This window comes from Protopterus annectens, chromosome 17.part0 (assembly GCF_019279795.1).
Source record: "Protopterus annectens isolate FY-2018-M chromosome 17.part0, PAN1.0, whole genome shotgun sequence".
NCBI lineage: Eukaryota > Metazoa > Chordata > Ceratodontiformes > Protopteridae > Protopterus > Protopterus annectens.
In genome coordinates, this window is record NC_056751.1 from 782,310,710 (window position 1) to 782,316,709 (window position 6,000).

At 36.7% G+C, this 6,000-nt stretch overlaps 1 protein-coding gene across 3 annotated transcripts in view; it reads right to left on the minus strand.

Annotated features, from left to right (window-relative positions):
• The window catches only part of LOC122791265 (C1q-related factor-like), a 618,865-nt gene that overhangs the window by 548,102 nt on the left and 64,763 nt on the right, over positions 1-6,000 (minus strand). The window lies entirely within an intron of this gene.

The following is a 6,000-nucleotide window of genomic DNA, read 5'->3' on the forward strand; positions in this document are numbered from 1 at the left end:
TAGACAGCTTAGAAATGAAACAAAAAAAAGCCATATTGTTAGACAAAAGGAATTTTTACTTTGCGCGACAACAAACCCACCAAAATAAACCACAAAAATGTTGGTCTGGCATTAATAACCAAAGACAAAAAGCTTGCTGTGGAATCCAAATATAGGTACGAAACCTATGGGTAAATCTTTGTTTATTCAGGACAAATGCCAAGTAGCAAAATCACTAACGCCACAAAACTGGATACGTTTTCGACCTCTAAAATCAAGGTCTTCATCAGAAGTAATACCATCCACCCAGTAATTGTAACTTTTATACATGTGGTTAAACAATTAAAATAATTCAATTATTCAATAAAAAAGCTGTATGGTTGATTAAAAAAACATCAAATAATTTAAATAATTTCCATAGATAAAAAAACGTAATACAATACAAGTATAGTTAAGATTATTATATGCCTGGGGAAATAATCTTTGATTAAAAGAACATTATTGTATATGTATAAAAATAATACTAAAATAGTATTGTAAAAAAACTTTAGTTAAAAGGTCTTTTGTTAACCAAGAAACAGTCCAATATTATACAACATTGCCACCCAGTGGCATATTTAGATATCACAATTTGGCTGCTCTAAGCTTGAGCACAGAAGAAATTGAAAGTGTGTCATTTAAACCTGGAAATTTTGTAGAATCTAACACTATTTGCCATAATAATTCTTTATATTCAAGTTTTGCTTCCACATACCACCCCTTAGTTCTTTTGGAACAATTTCCAATACAAAAAAAAAAAACAAAAACGAAGCCTGGGGACATTTTAAAGTATGCCTATGTTTTCTAATTTCATAATGATGTTCATATATACGGCTCTTCAATTTTCTTTCAGTTTTCCCCACATTAATAAACTCTTACACCCAGGTCATTCAGTCACACACATCCCTTTAGGCTCTGATCACGACAATCCCAATCAAATAGCCAATACCTTTAACACTTTTTTCACAGAGACCATTCAATCTCTGTCCAATCAGCTATCCCCTGATACATCATCATCAACCACCTCTATTACTAATGCACACCCATTATTTCACTTTCAACCTGTCCCTACATCCCTTGTCTGCACCCTTTTACATAAGCTTAAACCTACCACCCTCTCTACAGACCTATTACCCACAGAATATCTACAAAAAGCTGCAAAAGCCATAGCCTACCCTATTTCCACCCTGATTAATAGAACTATAACCAAAGGAGCTATCCCATCAATCTGGAAAATTTTCACACATTATCCCCTTGCATAAGGGTGGTAACTCCAACGAATTATTAAATTACAGACCAATAGCCACATTATCCCCACTGGGAAAGATTATGGAGAAATGCACTCATAAGCAGCTGTTTAACCACCTAATAGAAAACAATTTACTAACCAACTGCCAACATGGTTTTAAACCATTTCATAGCATCACCTCTGCTCTTTTACATTCACAGATTGCATTAATAAGAATCGTAACAAAGATATGTTATCCTCAGCCCTCTTCATTGATCTTTCGAAAGCCTTCGACATGGTTAACCACCACTTACTCATTAATATACTCAAAAACCTGTCTCTAGACATGCTGGCTATTCTATGGTTTCAATCATACTTAGACAACAGGCAGCAGGCTGTCCTATGGGAGAACAACTTATCCTCCCACCTCCCAATTGCCCTTGGCGTACCTCAAGGCTCTATATTAGGCCCCCTCTTATTCTCTATTTTTATAAATGACCTATATTCTGTTATACCTCAAGCTACTTATATCCAATACGCAGATGATTGTATGTTAGTATGCTCTGCCACCTTACCATCTGTCCTACAGTCCGTAACCCAAAATGTGTCTAACACAATTGAGAAATGGCATCTACATCGATGCCTCATTCTGATCCCAAAAAACCAAAACTGTTAGTATTTACTCCCACCCGTAGGGCCTCCCCACTTAATTTTACTATCACATCTAGCAATGGCACTATTATATCTCCTGATTGTACTACTAAACTTCTTGGGGTTCTAATTCACAACAACCTTACATTTGATTTCCATATTAATAATACTATAAAAACAATCAACAAAAAATTAGGATCACTATACAGGATTAAATCCTTTTTGACTCTACTAGCCAGGACCATCATAGCCGTACCCAATTAATCTGTACCCTTCTCCATGCCTCGCCTATATATACAAAAATATATAAAAACAACATCAACAAGCTAGCTATCTCTTACAATAATGTTGCCAGATTTGCAACTGGGTCTGCCTTCAGAACTCATCATTACGATAATCTTAAACACCTGGGATAGCTAGAACTGCCAAATACAATACTATTCAACCAGTAAACAGTTGCCCACAAGATTCTGTACCAACCTACTAACACACCAATACTTACTAACCTAATCACCCCCTATAACAACCTCAAGACCCTATGTTCATCAAATAAACTATTTGTACAAATAGGTAAAGCTAACAACTTGGCTGGTGACTCCTTGTTTGCCAATACTGTGGGCAAAACCTGGAACTCTCTCTCAAAAGACCTAACCATCACTACCATCACTACCTCTACAACATTATTTAAAAGCAAATTGAAGCCATACCTTAAATCACAATGGCTATGCCCTTGTTCTAACCCTGACTAACTACCTCGATTTTCTCAAAGTATTTATCTCCATAACTGTATAAAATAGTTACTTTTCTGTTGCCTACTAGAGAGAGTATATAGCTACCTACTTTTCTGTTAACGACAAAAAAGTATTCTCTTATATTAAATTTTTATTAGGAAATTTTTCGAATGGCTAACCATAGCTGAAATGTACCACAATCCTGTTTACTGGAAATGCAACAAAATGTAATGAATGAGATGAGTATCTGTAAATTTAGCTGTATTTGTAAATGTCTCATATTATAAACGATATTGTGTTTTTTTTTTTGTGTTTGTTGGAGCTTTTCTCCCCGGGCCTCCACTGAAAATGGACATATATCCAGTTGGACTAGTCCAGTCAACAAATGTAAAATAAAACAAATAAAATAATTAAATAAATATTGCATTTTATCAAGCTGATAAGCTCATTATGTATCTAAATAATGTAATATTGTTTGTGTGTTCATAGTAAAACAGAACCAAAATAATAATATGACATTATTATCAGTAAAGTTGCACAAGAAGTCATGGTTAAGTATCCAAAAACTTAATATTTTACATCCTACCACAACTACATAAAAACTTCACAAAACAAAAGGTAGGTCTAGTGTTACAGAACATGCTTCTCTGACTGAACAGCTTTCTGAACTTCTTACATATGATTTGTCAGTATTATTAGAGCATGTGAGATCAGTAATTAAGGATTATACATAGTTATTACAGCTAGTAGGTGAAATTCAACTTAAGTCCCCACAATACATGTGTACTTTTTATGTGTATTCTCTGTACCACATTGGCCTAGTATAGAGGCTCTGAAATACTAGCTCTGGAGAACAGACCTTTACAAACCAAATTTGAACACTTTCTTACTCTGTTTATCAAAATACATATTAAATAAGATGGTGTTGCATTTTGATCAACAATGTTTTCTACAAGTCAGAGGCACTGCAATAGGCATCAGCTTATTTATAGGATACCTAAAAGAGCAAATGATGTATGATCTAAGTCACAATTTATTTAAGCCACTGATCTGTAATATAGGTATCGAGATGATTGCTGGCTTAAATGGACTTCAGACCATACCTCTCAACTTCTTAGAGAGTGAAATCAGGACAAAGCCACAAACAATGGGGGGAAAAGACCCAGAAAATAGGGACACTTTTTAAATATTGCTCTTACAAACTTAGAAGGTTAGCAGAATAACAGGTTTTGCATTAACATGAATTTCCTAAAGGATATGAAGTCTGAAACTTAAATGTCTAATATTATTTTCTGACTTTAGTACTCAATGATTTGCCAGTGACTTGCCAGAAAACTAGAATTTTATGACAAATAGACCAAAACATGGGGCAAAAATCTGGACATTCTATGAAAATGTGAACAGTTGAGAGGTATTCTTCAGACATTGTAGCTCTATATGAATGTCTCATAATTAAACCAGAAAAGATGGAGCATTGAATTTACAGTTAGCTATACCTTAACCAGCATCTCATTTTGTATATTTCAATGCCCAAATTGATCAGATGGCCTTCTAAATACAATTTTATATCAGAAGCCATTTCACAAAAAAATAATTACATTTAACTGTGATCTGCCTTGTATATTAAAAAAATACTCAAATCCTAGTTTTACAACATCAAACATATTTGTTCCCAAGAATCAGACTATCGTAAATGTTCTAATTTGGTTAGTAGATTTGAAGAAAAAAAGCTATAGACGGTCAGATATATTTAAAGGCAGACAATTTTCAAACCTTGTAACTAGAACTGATTTGATGTAATTTGTCACTGGTGAGCCAGAGAAACAATATGATCATATATTTATAGGGTCATAGGTTTATCGGTACTTACTAGGTTAATCATCTGTGAGAATCCATAGTAGCCTAGCCTTATATTTCCATACTAGTCTTTAGCTCTTATATTTTGCATACGTATAACCTAAAGGAGGGTCTGATCAAGGATATGTTGGACATTTACTTGCTGCCCCTATCCATCCAGAGACATGGGTTCTAAACTGGAGTTAAATTTGCAGTTTCCCATCTACTCATGCAAATTAAATTTGAATACAGAACGAGAAATAGTTCCATAGCAGAAGTATTCTATGCAACACAAACCTATCCATATAACATGAACTATTTATGTTACAAAAGAGACTGAAATCCCTTGAGTGGGTTTTCATGCTACCATTGGACTTGTGAATGTGCAATAGATTTGACAGGATAGGATCTGCTGATGCTGTATAAATGAGGTAGAGGTTGCCTCTTAGTAGCCTGCATGATTCCAAGAAGAGACAAGGCTTTTAGATGGTCTGCATAGTTTTTGATTTATGCACTTTATAATTTTACTGAGAAAGCATTGTGGTTACTGCAGTTGTGACAAGTGTTTAGAACACAATGGGGCATTATATTCAAAGATCAGCCTGATGAGAGTAAGTTTGGCACCCATCCCGTTATCAGCAGGACATTCACAGTTTGAGCTGCCTCATCCCATTGCCCGGTGTGCAAAGTAGTGGGACTTGAAAAGTCCTGCTTTTCAATTGTACTGAATTGCCGTGGAAAAGCCGCTATTCCTTTTGGCTTTTCCACGGCAATTCAGTTACAGCACCAACCCGGATCTGCAGGCAAAATTGCTGCCTGCTAGGTTTGGGTGATTTAATTTGTGCAGCAATTTGCTGCAATTTATGAAAGGGGTGGGGATTAGGGCAGGAAGAGCCCTGCAAAGAGGCTGTAGGAGCACTTTGTTTTAAGCGCTTCTACACCCGCTAAAAAAATTACCAAGATTTGTTTTTTTTCTAACGAGCCAGCCCTCCATTCATCCAGCCACCCAACCATCCATCCATCCAACCAGCCAGCCATCCATTCATGCAGCCAGCCATCCATTCAGCCAGGCATCCATTCTCAGCCATCCATCCATCAAGCCATCCATCCTCTCAATCATCCATCTAGCTGCTACTCCCACCAACCAGCTAGCCACTTCAGCAGCCAGCCAGTCAGTCAGCTAGCCACTCCAGCAGCTGGCCAGCTAGCCACTCCAGCAGCCAGCCAACCAGCCACTCCAGCAGCCAGCTAGCCAGCTAGCTAGCCACTCCAGCAGCCATCCGTCGTACCCATAAATGCATGTCCTTCACTGCTCCTGTGGTGATGTCATGGTAGAGGGTGTGGCAAGTGTCATATTGGCCATGCCCCCATGCCCCACTTTGGCCTACTTAAAAAGTGGCAACCCTAGATGTGAGCCAAATACAGTGCAATGATTACCTGGATGCCATAACTTTAGATATATGTTATGAAATAAAAAAGGACTTTCTAACAATTGTATCAACACAAGTTCCCAGATCATTGACTCCTAGATCAACT